Here is a 19,027-nt window from a genome sequence, read left to right as displayed (position 1 = left end):
GAGAAAGAAAACAAGGTGAAATTGACGTGCTCTAAGGGATCAGATCTGACTTAAACTGGAGGGAGGTGATGCTGAAATTGTTGGTTAACCTGAAGTTGGAGGATGAAAGTTGATTTCTTTTAGCCTGGCTTGCCCCGCCACTCTTCACCCCGCTAAAACGGGAGTGAACGATCTTCTATAAATAAAGTGTTTTACCGAGTATAAATATACAGAGCTGTCCTTTGGGTGCAAAGATGATGCAATTGTGCTACTGAGCGTGCTAGAGGTAAGCAGACTCTGAACATAATCTGCTCCGGTATAAGAAACAGTTCCGGAACATCCAATCCAGTCATACTTAATGAGCACTTACTGAGTGCTGAACACTGTACTAAGCACTTGGGAAACTACAATGCAACAATATAACAGCGACATTCTCTGCCCACAACGATTTTACAGTTTAGATCAGATTGGTGGGGAGGGGCTGAGGCTGAGGTTCTCCCTGGATAGCCTGCTCGCCGTTGATGCCATGGCCACCACACCCCAGCTCCCACTCAGAAGCCCACTTCCCACCGTGGCCATGGCTGCCACCCTACCCACTGGCCGCAGACAGATCCCTGGTCACCTGGGCTCCATTTAGAATTATTTTTTTTTTTTTACTTTTATCACTGCACACATTGAGATTTTTCTCAGGGAACAGGCATGTGGCTGACCTGACCAGTGAGGAATAGAAATCATTTCCACAATGGCTGCTCTAAGGGCTACCTCTTGCCACGATGTCGCATGTGTTACCCAAGGTGTCTGCTTCTGTTCTCGTTTCTTCCTTTCACTGTCTCTCTCTTCCCGAAGTTTCCGTTCTAAGACAGCTACTGGTTTTTGCCTGCCGCTGCTTACCAGCCTGGAGGTCTTCTGCTGCTCTTTCCCACTCATCCACTGCTATGCTCATCATTTGAGGTGCTGCTTTCCTGCGCCATTAAGACATTTCTTCTTGATGGCCTCCCCATCTCTATCTTTAATCCTCTCCGTCAAGTGCCAAACGTAAGGGGCATCGGCAGCAATGCTCTAGAAGCCGAATGTGGGCACTGGGGTAGATCCAAGTCTCACTGTCACAAGGACACCGTAGTAGCTCAATAAAAATAATAATGATGGTATTTGATAAATGCTTACTATGTGCTAAGCATCTTTCTAAGCACTGGGGTAGATACAAGGTAATCAGTTTGTCCCACGTCCCCATTTTACAGATGAGGGAACTGAGGCACAGAGAAGTTAAGTGACTTGCCCAAGGTCACACAGCAGACAAGTGGTGGAGCTGGAATTAGAAGCCACGACCTCTGACTCCCAAGCCCGGGCTCTTTCCGCTAAGCAACGCTTCCATTTATTCAGTCTTGAGGCCACAATGAAATTGGACTCTATCAATCTTCCAAAGGACGTATTAGCCCTCTTGATTCAATTTTCTGACTGGCTGAGGAAACGGATGAAGTGTCCCACTTGCCTGACTTGTAGCTTCTGCCCTGTCAGCAGACGGGGTCAAATCCTTGAGAAGCAGCGTGGCCTAGTGGAAAACACCCAGGACTGGGAGTTAAGAGTTATAATCCTGGCTCCACCACTTGGCTGCACAGGGTGACCTTGGGCAAGTCACTTAACTTCTCTGGGTCTCACTTTCCTCATCCATAAAATGGGGATTAAACATCTGTTCTCTCTTTCCGTTAGAATGTGAGCTTCACGTGGGACAGGAATTGTGTCTGATCTAAATGTAGTCTATCTACTATAGTACTTAGCACATAGTATGCAGCATGAGAAGCAGCATGGCCTAATGGAAAGGGTCAGGGACTACAAGTCAGAGGCCCTGGTTTCTAATCCCAGCTCTACTTACGTGCTGAGGGACTTGGGCAAGTCACTTTGCTTCGCCATGTGTCAGTTCCTTCATCTGCAGAATGGGGAATCAATAACTCTTCTACCTCCTACTTAGACTATGAGCCCCATATGAGATCTTATTATCTTGTATCTGGAATCTTGCATGCCAGCCTGCTTGGCATGTAGTAAGGCTTAACAAATACCACAATCATTGTTAGTAGCAGTGGTTGTATGTCCGCTCTCAGGATCGCACCTGGAGAGTTTCCAGAATTCTACCGGTCTCTGCTATGGGAGGGAGAGTCAAGCAGAGGCCTGTCCATTCCATTCTTAGCTTGGCCAGTGGCTAGGAGTGGAAGGCAATCTGCTACAAGTCAAAACTCACCCGTGCTGGGCAGCAGCACCAAGGGAGAGAGTCAAGGGCAGAGATTCAAATTCACCATGTGGAAGAAGGCAATGGTAAACCACTTCCACATTTTTAACAAAAAAAACTCTGTGGATACACTACCAGAATGGCTGCAGATTGAGGTGAGGTGTTCTGGGAGAGATGCGGCCATGGAGTTGCTATGGCTCAGAAACGGTTCAACAGCATAAAAAAAGACAAGTGTTAGTATGTATTTAATAAATCCCAATTTTTAAAAAACACCTTGTCTTCCCTGACATTATTGTGTAGGGTCCTTGGAAAAAGGTTTCAGAAGGCATTAATGTCTTCACTTCCCACTGAGATCCTTATTTGTCTGTAGCTATCACCATAGTCAGATCGTCCAAAAATCTCAGTGTTCTTCAGGCAAATATCTGTTCACACACTTCTAGTCATTTTGGAATTAATCACAATCTCAAAGTCACCTTGTGCTAGAAAACCAGGATTGAAGTCAGGAAAGCAGCATGGCTTAGTGGAAAGAGTACAGCCCTGGGAATCAGAGGACCTGGATTCTAATCCCAGCCCTGCCACATTCATTCATTCAGTCAGTCATATTTATTGAGTACTTACTGTGTGCAGGGCACTGTACTAAGTGCTTGGGAGAGTATAATATAGCAATAAATAAACACATTCCCCACCCACAGTGATCCTTCAGTCTAGACGGGGAGACAGACATTAAAATGTATAAATTACAGATACATACAAAAGTGCTGTGTGGCTGGAAGTGGGAATGCACATGCCTGCTGGGTGACCTCAGGCAAGTCACTTAACTTTTCTCTGCCTCAGTTACCTCATGTGTAAAATGGGGATTAAGACTGTGAGCCCACTTTGGGACAGGGACTTTGTCCAACCTGATTATCTTGTATCTACCTCAGCACTTAGTACAGTGTCTGGCACATATTAAGTGCTTTATGATGATGATGATGATGAAAAGCAACACTTCATATACAGAGCAGATAAAGTCTGGTTAGGCACAAGTACAGCAGAATAAACCTTATGGGCCATAGTTGAATAGTAGTCAATAGAATTGTGCTAGTATTAAAAACAAACGGCATGGTGCCGGTATGCATTAATGGGAGGACTTGGCCCAGTCAAAGTGAGGGAATAAGACTTCGCTTCCACGCCACCCCCGGCAAGCACTTGTTAGGATCCCACACCCAGTTTCAATGACTCCACTTTAAACAGCATGTAGATAAAGTGGAGAGGGGCCAGAGAAGAAGTGCTACAGAAAGGGTTACAAAGATGGAAAATTGATGTAAGGAAAGGGAAAAGGCACTGATGATGTTCTTGTCTATCTTGTCACCTACTCCTTTTCCACATCCTCCCTCTCACCTGCAACCCCCTCCTGCTCCATATACGCCAGATCACCACTCCATCTTCAAAGCATTACTACGGTCACATCTCCTCCAAGAAGCCGTCCCCGATCAAGTCCTCTTTTCCCCAGCTCGGTCTCCCTTCTGCGTTGTCTCTGTATTCAGATCTGTAACCTTTGGACATATGATAGTCACCCTAATCTCAACCCCACAGCACTTATGTACATATCTCTAAATTATTCATTCATTCAATCGCATTTACTGAGCGCTTACTATGTGCAAAGCATTGTACTGAGCGCTTGGAATGTACAATTCGGCAACAGATAGAGACAATCATCCCTGCCCGGCAACAGGCTCACAGTCTAAACGACGGGCTCACAGTCTAAACAATATTATAAATGACTTATTTATTCCTATAAATGTATGTCTCCCCTTCTAGCTGTAAGCTTGTAATGAGCAGGGAACCTATCTGCTAATTCTCTTGCACTGTACTCTCCCAAGTGCTTATGCTTTGCGCACAATAAGCACTCAATAAATATGACTGATTACTTGATCTACCTGGAGGTGGAGGACTGGGCTGACTGATCTCTTAAGTTCCTGCTAACTCGGGAATCATGAAGTCACCTGGTTGGGGATGAGGGCCTGGCTCCAGTCCAGACTTCCCTCTGTCGTCTGGATCATTTTTTTCTAAATCGTCATTCTGTATTTTTCTTCGGCACTTCTCAAAACCCTCCAAAGTTTGCCCATCCTTCCTCACATCAAACAGAAACTCCTGACCATTGACTTTAAGGCACCCAATCCACTCTCTCCCTCCTACTTTTCCAGTTTATAGTTACCAGAGTGTAGTAATGGCAGTAATAGTAGTTAGTAATTCCAGTATTCACTGAGTGCCCACATGATGCACTGCAGGGTATTAGATGCTTGGGAAGTCCAGAATAAAGATATTTATTCATTTATTTATTGCTGTTTATTAAATGCTTACTAGGTGTCAGGCACTGTACTATGTGCTGGGGTAGAAGGTAGAAAGAAATGATACGTTCTCTTCTACTAACAGTGCCACGTCAGCTCCTCTGTGCTATCTACGCTTTTGAGTAGGCACAACCTTTGGTAGCACTTTTGGGCCTATCTTACATATTTTATTACTTCTTTTAATATCGGACTCCCCAGCTAGGCTGTAAGCTTCTTGAGGGCAGGGATCATGCCTACTAATTCTGTTGTACTCTTCCAAGAGCATCGTTCAGTGCTCTGCACACAGTAAGTGCACCATAAATATGATTGGTTGATTGATTGACTGACTGCATCTCCAAATTGAAATTCTGTACTGGTCAAACTGCAGCACATCCCTCTGAGACCATAGTATGGCCAGCTGAATGCAGAATTTGGCTCCTCTCGATTCCAAGGAGCGGAAGATTGTAAAGCTTTCGAGTGAACAGAAAAAGGAACCGGGTGAAATCGGGGCTGGGCTGACTCTTCGTTCAGAGCTAGAGACGGTAGTATCGCTCCGAGAAGCCAAGAACAACCTCTCCAACTGAATTCCTCAGAGGAAACTGTGGGTCAGCCAAATGAAATGATTCAGGCTGGAGGGGTGCCAGAGCCACAGCCAAAGCACGAGCCTCCCTCTGTTCCTCCCTCCCTCCCCACATCTAGGCCTTGCTTGAAACCAAAGCAGGATCTTACAAAGATCATGGTGGGTGGGTCGCAGACTCAGTTTCCCACCTTCCCGGTCTGTCGTATGATGCAATGGAAACATTCCTTACTGGAGACCCAGGAGAGTGTCTCTGGGGCTCCGGAGGGCAAATGAATTAGGAAGAGTTGTGGTAGGGATTGCCACTCCAAGTGAGGACAGGGAAGAGTTTCCGACTTTTATGCTTTACACCCAAGTGCTCAGCCGTGTGAGCTGCAACAGCTAATAGCCCAGACCCACCAACTGTGCCAAGGAACTGCCCCCCTCAGTGTCCAGCCCCGTTAAATCTACCCAGGAACTGCCTAGTCCTGGAGGCTGTACCCAGGAACTACCCGGCCCAGTATGCTGCATCCAGCAATAATAACAGTAATAACGATAATAATTATGGTATCTGTTAAGCACTTATTATGTGCCAGGCACCGATCTAAGCGCTGGGATAGATACAAGCTAAACGGGTTGGACATTGTCCCTCACAGAGCTCACAGTCTTAATCCCCATTTTACAGTTGAGGGAACTGAGGCACAGGGAAGTGAAGTGATTTGTCCAAGGTCACATGGCAGACAAGCGGCAGAGCTGGGATTAGAACCCATGATGTTCTGACTCCCAAGACTGTGCTCTATTCATTAGACCATTCTGCTTCCCAGTTCCACGTCCACGACCTGCATCTAGTGAGTTTAGCGCCTAGTACACTGCTTTGCACACAATAAGTGCTCAATAAATAATAAGACCGAATAAACAGTAACTGTCTAGCCCTGTGAACTGCATCCAGTAATCACCCATCACAGTGTGCTCCACCAGTAACTGTCCAGCCCCAAGAACTGCATCCAGTAATTGCCCAGTTCAATTTGCTGCACCCAATAACCGTCCAGCCCCGTGAACTGCACCTTGTAATTGTCCAGCTGTGCAAGCTCTATCCAGGAACTGCCCAGTCCCCCAAAATGCATCCACAAATTGCCCAGCCCAGTGTGCTGCATCTAGTAGCTGTCCAGCCCCACAACCTGCACTCAGGAGCTTCCCAGCCTAGTGTCCCGCACCCAGTAAACATCCAAGACCTCAGAGCTGCAACTGGTAATTGCCCAGCCTGATGTGCTGCAACCAGTAACTGCGAGTGGCACCCCAGTAATTACCCAGCCCAGTGTACTGCACCCATGATTGTCCAGCTCCGAGACCCGCATCCAGTAACTGTCCAGCTCCATAAGCTGTAACTTGCAGCCCGAGAGCTACACCCAGTAGGGACTTGGGAAATGCTGCTGATTGTGTCAAAAATGAAGGACAAGGTTAAAAAAGGGAAACGGGACTTGAGTGCTAATAATTGACTCCAACATTTCTTCCTACTTCTTCCACGCCCACTCCTCACTCCTCTGGAATTCAAACAGTCAGCCCACCCCCAAAGGTGAAAGATATTTAAACAACCTACATGATTTTCTAGAAGTGTGAGCTGTCAGTCTCTCCCCCAACCTCTTTGGCTCCTGGACTCCCTTTCCTCACTGCTGCTTACGGATACGGTAACTCTGCTTCTAGCCGATGGGATTTAATTTGCTGGAAATGCAGGTCCCTTAAGCTACTGCTTCTGGGTTAGCAAAGTCCCCACCTCTGCCGACAGAGTTAATGACAAACAGGTAATGCACTTGATTGTCCTGGGTAGAGTGCTGGTTGGCTAATTAGATGCAGCTGTCAGTAATTACTCCCCACCGGGGTGATTTATTTTGGGGAGCACTTTTTCCAGAGGAAGAGTAGGCCTGGAATTGAGAGAGATGTCCTCAGGGTGGGTGGGAGTGGATGAATGGTGTTATTGGCCCAAGCAGGCGGCAGGTTGTACCGTCAGAAGGGAGCCATGCTCTTTCGGAGGAAGAGCACTGATAATTCTTTTTAGCCCAATTTCCCTGCACCTGGCCCAGTTCACCATGCCCGGGGTCTGGCCGGGCAAGGACGCCGAGCCTGGGAAATGCAGTCCTAAATCTCAGGGTAATCCCGATTCCTGACTTCCAGGTCAATGCCCGGTCTGATCAAATCCCAGGTTGAGGCCCCCTGTTTGCTCTCGGCGATGGCCCCTTTGGATCAAGAAGGAAAATTTCAGGGCTCCGTTTTTCCCTCTGGAAAGAACAATTGATCTGGGTACGTAGTGATAATAATAATGATGGTAGTGGCATTTATTAAGCACTTGGCATATGCCAAACACTGCGCTAAGTGCTGGGGCAGATCCACATAGAAGAGATCAGACATAGACCTTATCCCAGATGGGGTTCACAGTCTAAGGGGCAGGGAGAACGGGGATTGCTTTACAAATGTGGAAACCGAGGCACAGAGAAGTTAAGTGACTTGCCCAAGGTCACCCAGCAGGCAAGTGGTGGAGAAAGAATTAGAACCCAGGTCCTCTGACTCTCACATATCAGTGTGCGACGCTTGCCTACTGCAGAGTGGGCGAGGGGGCACATGTGAGGTTCACATTCTTAAATGAAGGTCAATTCCTCATCTGAGTTGAACCCCAGACAGCCTAAAACTTAATAATAATAATGTTGGTATTTGTTAAGCGCTTACTGTGTGCAGAGCACTGTTCTAAGCGCTGGGGTAGATACAGGGGAATCAGGTTGTCCCACGTGAGGCTCACAGTTGATCCCCATTTTACAGATGAGGTAACTGAGGCACCGAGAAGTTAAGTGACTTGCCCACAGTCACACAGCTAACAAGTGGCAGAGCTGGGATTCGAACCCATGACCTCTGACTCCAAAGCCCGGGCTCTTTCCACTGAGCCACGCTGCTTCTCTTGTCAACTACCTTTCCTCCTGTAGTTTGGAGATTGCCCGTGTGTGTGTGTGTGTGTGTGTGTGTGTGTGTGCAGAGTTTCATATGCACAGGAGTGTGTATGTGTGTTTGAGCTTAGCAAAGTGCTTTTCAGCTAGTAAGTGCTCAGTAAATACCTTTGATTGACAGGCATGTATATAACGGTGCAGTTGAGGGGGCATATGGGGACACGTAAGTGTTTATACATTTGTGTGTGTGTGTGAGCATGTGTTCAGTGGAACTGGGTTCCCACCAGCTATTGAGGTTACAGACCTAGACTCCTTCTAAACACTAGATGCTGGAGCGATGGAGAGGGGATATGGTGAGGCCCCGAGGTGGAGGAACAAGGAAAGGAGGGACTGAGCTGCCAGATCTCCCTGGGCTAAAACCCAAGGCAACAGAGGAGACACCACGGCCAACCTTGTGACCTCGGTGACAGCCACTGGCACAGGCATGCCACCATCGATCCAGCCAGGGGAGCTGGACACTGGGTTGTGGGGTTCTGTCTCGGGGGATGGGGGTCTTTAGGACCTAGCCAGAGGAGCTGGACACTGAGTTGTGGGGGGCACCATCTCTGAGGAGTCCCTAGGCCCCGGAACAGGATAGGACAGGACAGGACAGGAGGAGACCACCCGGGGACGCCGATCCCTATCTGTTACTCCCACTTCAATGGAGACAGGGCAGATCAGGCGGGAGTCATCAGGGAGGCATCTCAGCTCCCTGGCTCAAATAATTCCTGCCTGGCTTTGCCATGGTGCTGAGATATGAGCTGAGTGATGATGATAATAGCTGTGGTGTTTGTTAAGCACTTCCTATGTGTCAAGCACTGTACTGAGTGCTGGGGGAGGCGCAGAATAATCAGATCAGATACAATCTCTATCCCCCACAGGTTCACAGTCTAAGGTGGAGAACAGGTATTGAATCCCCATTTTTCAGAGGAAGATACTGAGGCACAGAGACTCAATCGGTGATATTTATCGAGCACTTACTCTGTGCAGAGTTCGGTACTAGGTGCTTGGGAAAATACAATACTGTGGATTTGGTAGACATGATCTCTGCCCACAGGGACCTTACATCCTAAAGTGGGAGACAGAAGTTAAATGACTTATCCCAGGTCCCACAGCAGGTAAGCAGCGGAGCTGGGATTAGAATTTAGGTCTCCTGACTCAAGGACCATGCTCTTTCCACTGCGCCACACTGCATTCCCTTGAGGACCAGAAGTCTGTCTAGCCTTGTTGGGCAGGTTACACACCGAGGAGGAGCTGTTGTAAGGAACAGCCGGTGTGTAGAGCATTGTACGGGACACCAATTATTTGCAGGGTACTGTATAGGGTGCCTACTATATAAAGACTACTATTCTGGGAGCCTGCACTGTGCAGAGCAATGTACTGAACCCCTCTTATAAGGCAGAGTTTATACTGGGAACCTACTGTGACCAGAGGACTTACTAGATTGAAAGTACTATACTGGATGCCTACTGTGTGCCTAGCACTGTGTGGGACATCTACTGTGATCCCCTCACCATTTCCCTTCCTAGTCAGGGAAAAGAGGGTTGCAGATTTCCTATATAAACTCATGCAGAATGAGAGTAAGTTTTTAATTGACTTGAGTTAATTAGTTAGATAAAAATCATTTAGGATTTGTAGCAGGGTGTTACAGTGACATTGTAACGTGTTTCTAAATAGATCCCCAAACTGTACTCACATAGCAAGATGGTTAATATTTATGACCACGCAGTTGTGCTCTCTCTCATTAGTATTTAAAAGATTTGCTGCTTAATGTTAATGATATCTTCATACACAGCAAAAAAGGCACAATTAGAGACAAGTCTCCAGATGGTGGAGAGAGGGAGACCGAGGATGCTATCAGTCGCAGAATACCTTCCTTCTGAATCACTGGGGGCTGGTCTTCGGTCCAGAGCATTGGGAATTATGACCTCCTCTACCCCCGTCTAAACTATAATCTCACGGGCAGGGAGTGTGTCTACCAAATCTGTTATATTGTTCTCTACCAAATGCTTAGCACGCTGCTCTGCATTGAGAAGCAGCTTGGTTCAGTGGAAAGAGCCTGGGCTTGGGAGTCCGAGGTCATGGGTTCGAATCCCGGCTCCGCCACTTGCCAGCTGTGTGACTTTGGGCAAGTCACTTCACTTCTCTGTGCCTCAGTTCCCTCATCTGTAAAATGGGGATGAAGACTGTGAGCCCCACAAGGGACAACCCGATCACCTTGTATCCCCCCCAGTGCTTAGAACAGTGCTTTGCACATAGTAAGCGCTTAACAAATACCACCATCACATGGTAAGCGCTCAATCAATACGATTGATTTATTGACTGATTGTGTGGGATAAGCTTGTAGTGAGCTCGTGCCAAGTTATTCACAGTATGCTGTTGCTGGATCTCGGGGAAGGGAGACTGTTACACCTGGAAAACTAGGATGGGGGGAAGTGGAGTGAGAAGGAGTAGGGAGAGGGAAAGGTCTATTGAAGGAGCGAAGAGCAGGGAGAGGGGAAGGTCTCCTGGTAGAGCAGGGAGGAGGAAGACGGAAGGTAGCCTGATGGAGGACTGGGTCACGCACCAGGGCCAGGCTGAGCTACGTCGGGAGACCCTGGGCCACAGACTCAGAGTTCAGGGCCGCAGCGGAGGACTAGGGTGAGAAGCTGGGCCAGTTTGAAGGATGTAGACAGCAGGGCGGTCAGTCTGGCGGACTGAGGAGGGAGACTAGGTAATGTGGGGAGGGATGCCAGGCACGACGACAACAGAATCTGCTCCTTCCTCGCCATCCAAACTGCTACCATGCTGATCCAAGCACTTGCCAAGCTGGAAAGCAGCATGGCTGAGTGGAAAAACCATGGGACTGGGAGTCAGAGGACATGGATTCTAATTCTGGCTCTGTCACTTGTTTGCTATGTAACCTTGGGCAAGTCACCTAACTACTCTGTGCCTCAGTTTGCTCAACTGTAAACTGAGGATTCAATACCTGTTCTTCCTCCTACTTAGACTATAAGCTCTATATGGGAAAGGGACTGAGTCCAACCTGATTAACTTAGTTTAGAACAGTGATTGACACATAGTAAGAGCTTAAAAAATACCAGAATTATTATTACCATATTTACAGCATCAGTTTCCTTGCTGACCTCCCTGTTTCCTGTCTCTCCCCTCTCCAACCCATTCTTCATTCTGCTGCCTGGATCATTTTCCTAAAATAATTTCAGTTCACATCTCCTCGTTCCACAAAAACATCCAGTGGTTGCCCATCCAGCTCCATATCGAAGCGATTCCTTACCACTGGGTGTAAGACACTCAATCAGCTCTCTCCCTCTTATCTTACTGCATGATCTCCTACTACAACCTAACCTGCACACTTTGCTCCTTCAATGGTGATCTACTCACTGTACCTCGATCTCGTCTATTTCACTGCCAACCCCTTGTTCACATCCTCCCTTTAATCTGGAAAGCCCTCCCCCTTCCAATGCAACATACCACCAGTTGGTCTTGTCTTATGCCATCGAGTCAGTACAGTGCTCTGCGCACAAACTCAGTAGATGCCAATGATTGATGATTGATAGTGGGAAGCAGGGAGGGAGGCATGGAGGGCAGTTGTATAATAAAATCCCTGGGCCCCTTCATCTTGGGATACTGTGTGCAGTCCTGTCACCAATCAATCAATAAATTGTATTTATTGAGCATTTACTGACCACTGTACTAAGCTCTTGGGAGAGCCTAATAAAACAGACTTGGTAGACCCGTTCCCTGCCCACAGTGACCACCACACCTCAGGAAAGACAGGACAGAGTTGGTGGAAATTGAAAAAGCTTGGGGAAAGAACATGGGCCTGGGAATCAAAGGTCCTGGGTTCTATTTCCAGCACTTGCCTACTGTTTGAGTTTGGGCAAATCACTTAGCTACCCTGGGCCTCATCTGTAAAATTAGGCTGAAAAAAACTGCTCTCTCTCCTCCTTAGACTGTAAGCCCTATCTGGGACCGGAACTGTGCCCGACCTGATTAACTTGTATCCAGCCCAGTGCTCAGTAAGTACAGTGCTTGATACATAGTAAGTACTTAGCAAATACCCTAATTACCACTGTTATTACAGAAAAGGACCACCTGAACCATGGGAGGGATGGGGACATTTCCATATGAGCCCAGGCAGAAGGTGTCTGTATTTTCTGGTCCGGAAAGGTACAGACTGAGATAGGACAGGGTTGGAGGACACAAAACTTTGAATGGTGTGGACAGGGTGAAGTCAAGATAGTTGTTGCTGTTCCCGAAGCCCACTCTAGCAGAGAGGGGCACTGCTTGAAGCTTGAAATTGGCAGGTTCAGCAGAAATATAAGGAATCACTTCCTTCCCCAATGAGGGGTGAGAACACAGGGTCCATTACCACAAAACGTTGTGTCCCTGGGAACACAACCAGATTCCCGAGGGGCTTGGATAAATCCACGGTCAAGTGGTCCATGTTGGGTCACAAGTGTAAGTTAGCAATGGAGAGAGGAGAGTTAGAGACGTTGGAAGATCCATCCCTAACCACGAGCAGAGAAGCAGCGTGGCTGGCAAAGAAGCAGCGTCGCTCAGTGGAGAGAACACAGGCTTGGGAGTCATAGGTCATGGGTTCAAATCCCATTTCAGCCACTTGTCAGCTGTGTGACTTTGGGCAAGTCACTTCACTTCTCCCGTGCTTCAGTTACCTCATCTGTAAAACGGGGGTTAAGACTGTGAGGCCCATGTGGGACAACCTGATCACCTTGTATCCTCCTCCGTGCTTAGAACAGTGCTTTACACGTAGCAAGCACTTAACGAACGTCATAATTATTATGATGATGGGGATAACCGGCACACAATTCCTCCAAATCAACCAACCAATCAATCAATGGTATTCACTGAGCACATAATGCATGCTGAACACTATACTGAGCATTTGGGAGAGTACGATGCAACAGAATTGATAGACGCATTCCAGGTGTCCTAATGCCCATGGGATGGAGGGACCAGACTCTCAACAGCATTTATTCAGTGCTTATTGTGTGCAGAGCACTGAACTGGTCACTTACCACATGCAGAACCCTGTACTAAGCGCCTGCTGAGTACAAGGCACGTGGGAAACACAATAGAAGTAAAAGGCACACTCTCTGCCTTTGAGAAGATTCTAATTTTCTGAAGGAAACAAGCACAACCACGTGGCTCAACAAGCCATAGATAAAAGAGAGAAGAGATATAAAGCACAGAGGGACAAGCAAGAAAAAGAAATGTAAACGGCAAACAGATATGCACATTAATCAGTCCTATTTATCAAGCCCTTCCTGTGTGCAGAACACTCTAGTAAGCACTTGGGAGAGTACACTATAACTGAGTTGGTCGACAACGAGCCCACAACGAGCTTACGGTCTATGACGGCTAAGACCGTGGTTGGGTTAGCCTGACCGGGAAGTTTGAGGGTTTCCAGGGGGATTCTCTGACAGAAGGGATCTCTGATCCAGAAGGATGTTACTTGCGGCCTGATGCTATTTTGAAAAAGAGTACTGAAAAGGCAGCAGAGACTCGAAGTGGACACGGCAGAAGTTCTTCAATATGGGAGATGCTCATTTGGGCTCAGCTAGACTGCGAGCTCGTTGTGGGCAGGGATTGTCACTCTTTATTGCTGTGTTGTGAAGCAGCCTGGCTGTAGTGTGTATTGTGTATTGTGCTGTATTGTGAAGCAGAGAAGCAGCGTGGCTTAGTGGAAAGAGCCAGGGCTTGGGAGTCAGAGGTCATGAGTTCTAATCCTGACTCCACCACTTGTCAGCCGTGTGACCATGGGCAAGTCACTTAATAATAATAACAATAATGTTGGTATTTGTTAAGCGCTTACTATGTGCAGAGCACTGTTCTAAGCACTGGGGTAGACACAGGGGAATCAGGTTGACCCACGTGGGGCTCACAGTCTTAACACCATTTTACAGATGAGGTAACTGAGGCACAGAGAAGTGAAATGACTTGCCCACAGCCACACCGCTGACAAGTGGCAGGGCCGGGATTCGAAACCGTGACCTCTGACTCCAAAGCCCGTGCTCTTTCCACTGAGCCACGCTGCAGTTACCTCGTCTGAAAAATGGGGATTAAGACTGTGAGCCCCATGTGCGACAACCTGTTTACCTTGTACCTACCCCAATGCTTAGAACAGTGCTTGGCACATAGTAAGCGCTTAACAAATATCAACATGATTGTACTCTCCCAAGCACTTAGTACAGTGCTCTGTGAATGGTATGTACTTAATAATTACGATCGAATGAATCAACGAATGAATAGCTAACCGGAAATGGGGAATCGCGATCTTAGGTCACCCCAGCTCATACCAGTCACCTTAGCCCGACCCCAGGGAGTTGTCTTTTCTTGGCCATCACCCCCTCCTGGCCGGATAGACCCTGTGTGCCCCCTCCTGGTGGGGATGGGGGGGAAATCTCAGGTAGCAGAGGCAACACGGATCCACGCGGGCTACTTCGTCAGCCTTGGGATCCTCTGGCATATTAAATGTGACATCAGCCCTTACAGTTCCCCGATTTCAAACCAGTTCCACAGTGTTTCCTGCAGGCTGAAATGGCTTAGACTTTGGTCCCCAGAAGCTCAACCTCCAATCAACACTACCACCATCCCCACCACCACTCGAACACATTTTTAGCAGTGCAACTGTTGAAGATTTCTTTATAAACAAAACACATTTTCAACATCAAAAATGAGCCCAGGGTTCCCGAGAGGTAATTACCATGATCTAAAGGGTTCGCCAATGAAAGAGTTTTAAGAGCAAAGCAAATCCTCGTTCGACAATCTCCCGTTTGCGGGGAAATGATATCAGCAAGGTAAATTATTAGACTGTGAGTTGCTTGTGGGGCAGGGACTGTGTCTGATCTGATTATTTTATACCTACCACAGCACTAACCACATAGTAAGCCTATAATAAATACTACAACTAAGTAAAATCACTTTTCACCAGACACTTAATTGGCCCTGGGTCCCAACACACACCGGGGAGGAGTTTACACTGCCACTGAAAAATTGCAAACAGCTTTTTAAAAACAAGGGAAAAGTGATATGCTTTTTAAACAGGGCTGTGGCTAAACCAGGAAATAGACAGTTGTCATCACTACCCAGTATTTCTTAGGTACTGCCGAGTGCAGAGCACTATCCTGAGCACTTATTGGGTGCAGAGCACTATACTGATCAGGTACTGTGTATGGAGCACTGTTTGGGTGCCTACAGAGGGTGAAGCACTTTTCTGGGTTCTACAGTGGGCGGAGCACTGTATTGAGTAGGGCTGTAGGCGGAGCCCTGACCTAGGGATTTGAGAAGGGATTTGAGAAGGAAAAAACCCAGTTTCTGCCCTTGAGCCTATACATTACAGTCTATAATGGAGGAGATAAGCAGACATAATTTGCCAAATATATAAATGGGGAAAAGCTTGAGAGAATCAATTCAAATGGTTAACATGAGTAAACAAATAACAAACGAACGGTTATACACTGAAGGGCCAAGGGACTGAAAGGATGGCCTGATCAGGAAGATGGAGGATAAGCCAGAGAATGAGTTTTAGGAGTCCTCACTGTCCCTGGGTTATTGGGACTGTATATTTCATGGATCTGGGAGTCAAAAGGACGTGGGTTCTAATCTTAACTCTGCTACTTGTCTGCTGTTCACTTCTCTGTGGTTCAGTGAACTCATCAATCTACAGATCAATTAATAGTAGTTTTGAGCACTTACTATGTGCAGAGCATTGTACGAGTGCTTGGGAGTACAATACAGCAGAATTCGCAGACACGCTGCCTGATCATCTGTAAAATGGGGACTAAGACCGTGAGCTCTATGTGGGACAAAGATTGCCCGCCCTGACTATTCATTCATTCAATCATATTTATTGAGTGTTCATTGTGTGCAGAGCACTGTACTAAGTGCTTGGATTATCTTTTATCTATAATCTTTTATCTATCCCAGCACCCGGCACATAGTAGGCATTTAACAAATATCATTAAAACAAAAAATCTCCAGAATGACTTTTCCCCAGAAGAGCAAAATATACACACGGGAACAGAGGTTCCTCAGATAAACCATATCCCCACTGAATCATGCTCATCCTTAGACTGGTAAGCCCACATGCAGTCGTGGTTGATGTTTATCGAGTGTCTGGCATTGCTGAAGTATGGAACATACTCCCATAACCCACTGGAACAAAGATTGAGCCGAAAAAAAGTGACGGTGAGAACTGGAGTCAGCAAAACCTGCCCCAGACAAAGCCTGGCTCCTTGCTTAAAAAAAAAAAAAAGAGGTGCTTTTCTTAAATCCACGGAGACTGACAAAACGTTCCTGCACAAGAGTTGCCCAATCGGTGACAAAGGAGCCCCAGATAATTTCAAGAGTCCCGACCTGCCAAGCTTTCTTCAAACCCCAGAGAGAAACTCAAAAACCGTTCGAATGCGGTCACGATCACCCAGATCAGATTTCAGGTAGGGGTTAGATCATTCAAACTGTGGCAGAAGTTACTATCTCACTAGCTGAACACTCTGGGTGATTACTGCATGAAGGCAAAACCGTTTTTGCAGTGAGATAGCCCGAACAAAAGGTTCCCCTGTTTTAAGAACAATTTATCCCAAAGTCTCACCGCGAAGTGTCTTTGGCAGCTGGTAGCGCATCACTCACCCGAGACCAGGGATGACCTGATCCGGGGAGCGCACGGTTCCAGTCTTTCAATATTAAAACTTCATCCCGAAGGTCATCCCGGACCTAAGAAACTGTAATCTGAGCTCAGGCTGGGGAAAGATCTCCCGTTTACTGCAACCCCGTAGTTTTCCATAAAATCTGCTTAGTAGTCTATTCGAAAAACACCCTTTTTAATTATTCATCAGTAACATTGTTTTTCAACTGGGGACATCATAACGTATCGAGAGAGACGGGGAGAGGCAAACGGACGAAGAGTTAGAAACGAGGAAGGCACAGGGATAGGGAGAGACAGAGTCCCAGAGAGACAGACTGGACAGGGAGAGGGACACGGGCAGGGAGAGCACGATTCGAACCGGATCAGCTGCAATTTGGGAGAGGGCCGTCCTGGGCGGTTCTCCAGGGGCAAGGAAGGACTGGTCCCTTCATTCCTCCTTCCGCGGAGGGGGCTAGTAGCCAAAGCTCAAGTGGTCCTGGAATTCTGGGGAGCAGCTGCCAGGGAATGGACAGAAGTGGGGCAGGGTCGGGGGCACTCACTGATTCCCAGGACGCCCAGCCTTTGGGAAGGACAAACGCCGACCCCCTAACCTATGACCTTTCTGGGCCAGTGGAGTGGACGGAAGGTTCCTTGCCCCGTGGAGGGGATGACTGGAACACACACTGGGCGGACAGAGGGTCAGGCCAGCCCCGGACGAGTCAGAGGGCAAACCCACGCTGACCCCGCCGTCCAGCTGCGGCACGGGGACCGGGGGCCGGAGGGTGAGGGAAGTCTGGGCAAGTGCCGGGTGGCTATGGGAGGGCGATGTTGCAGGACAGCCCGGCAGTGTCCCAGAGGATCCAGGGTCAGCGCAATCCGGTCACCGGTTACCTGGCCCCTAGGTAATGTGACCGGAGTCCCCTGTCCGCCCCACCGACCCCATCTCTGGGGGATGGGCCGTCCGGTGGACCCCCATCCCTGCGACGGAACTACTCGAACGGCCAACCCCGTCATTCAGTACTGATCGATCAACACCGCTAACCGGTAACAACCGATGCACTGCAGCTAGAAGGGCCAGCCCTGGGGGTCAAGCGCGGCTGGACCTTGGTGGAGGGGAGCGGGGGGGCGTTCTCGAACCTCCCAAAAGTCTCTGTCCCTTCGTCCTCCTGCAATCCAAGGGGCCCGAAGGAGCCCCAGACTGGATCCGGGGCAGCCCTACCTGCCCCTGGGGTGAGTCTCCCCGGAGAGGGGGACCACCTCCGGACCTCCCCAGAAAACACACACCCCCCCCCCCCCCCCACGCACACCCGCAATTTAACACCGGGGGAGCGGCAGACCGAGTGACCGTGGGGCAAGGACTGGACTCTCGCTTACCGGGCAGCGTGGTGGGCTTCGTGGGGATGCTGGGGGGCTTCGCGGGCGGCGGCAGGGGCCGGAGTGGGGCGGGAGATGGGGACGCTGAGGGCCAGGGGCAAGAGGGAGAGCCGCTGTCCAGCAGGTCCGGGGACTGCTGGAGTGATCCGGGGACGCGTCTCTCTGTGCGTCGGCCGCTGTGAGAGTGAGTGTGACTGTGTGTGAGTGTGACTCTGTGTGCGTGTGCGTGTGTGTGTGTGTGCGGAGAGTGAAGCGGAGGGAGGCAGGGCAGACCCCCAAGCAGAGAAGGCGCGCGCTAGAGAGAGGATGGAGAGAGAGAGAGGGAGGGAGGGAGGGAGGGAGGGAGGGAGGGAAAGAGAGAGGGGGAGGGAGGGAGGGAGGGAGGGAAAGAGAGAGGGAGAGGGAGGGAGGGAGGGAACGGGGCGGGATGCAGGGAGGAGGATGGAGAGAGCGTAAGGGAGGGGTTGGGGAGGAGCGCAGTTTGGTGATGGAGAAGCGCAAGGTGCGTTCCCTGCCCATCCTGGGGGTGGGGGAGGGAGGTGGGGGGCTGGGGGCGGCGGGCCGGGTGCAAGGGGGGCTTGCTCTGGCAGGGCAGGCCCCGACCCCAGCCCCAGGCCTCAGCCCCAGGCCTCAGCCTCCCCCCCCCCACCCCCGGACCCCCGGGGCCCTTCCCCGCAGGGCAAGCCCCAGTTGCGCGCCCGCCTTGGCGCGGCTCCTCCGCAGAGAACCCCGGGGACAGAGCAGCCGGACCCTCCCCTGCCCAAACCGCTCCCCGGGGACGGGGGAGGAGCGGGAAGGCGGGGAGGGGCTGCGCGGGGAGGACACGCACCGAGACCGGATGGAAAAGACAGCCCGGGGGGGGGGGGGGGGGGGCGTCCAGCCCAGGGCTCTCCAGTCCAGGACAGGCAAGCCCGAGAGTCCAGGAGGGGCTGAGGGGGAGAAAGAAAAGGGGGGACGGTAGGATGGGGGGGA

At 49.3% G+C, this 19,027-nt stretch overlaps 1 protein-coding gene and 1 non-coding gene across 2 annotated transcripts in view; one reads left to right on the top strand and one right to left on the bottom strand.

Annotated features, from left to right (window-relative positions):
* HS3ST5 (heparan sulfate-glucosamine 3-sulfotransferase 5) overlaps positions 1-18,354 on the bottom strand; it is a 256,972-nt gene extending 238,618 nt beyond the window's left edge. Inside the window, exon 1 of the mRNA XM_029050771.2 lies at positions 18,056-18,354. The gene's annotated coding sequence lies outside the window, so the exon portion shown is untranslated. The remainder of the gene's footprint in view (positions 1-18,055) is intronic.
* On the top strand, positions 2,066-2,202 carry LOC114809806. Its single transcript, XR_003757582.1, has one exon. It is a non-coding gene; the product is annotated as a small nucleolar RNA SNORA7 (small nucleolar RNA).
* Positions 18,355-19,027: the final 673 nt, after the last annotated feature.

The sequence above is a fragment of the Ornithorhynchus anatinus genome, chromosome 2 (assembly GCF_004115215.2).
Source record: "Ornithorhynchus anatinus isolate Pmale09 chromosome 2, mOrnAna1.pri.v4, whole genome shotgun sequence".
NCBI classification, from domain to species: Eukaryota; Metazoa; Chordata; class Mammalia; order Monotremata; family Ornithorhynchidae; genus Ornithorhynchus; species Ornithorhynchus anatinus.
The sequence above is the reverse complement of the archived record's forward strand: the minus strand, read 5'-3'. Positions and strand labels throughout refer to the sequence as shown.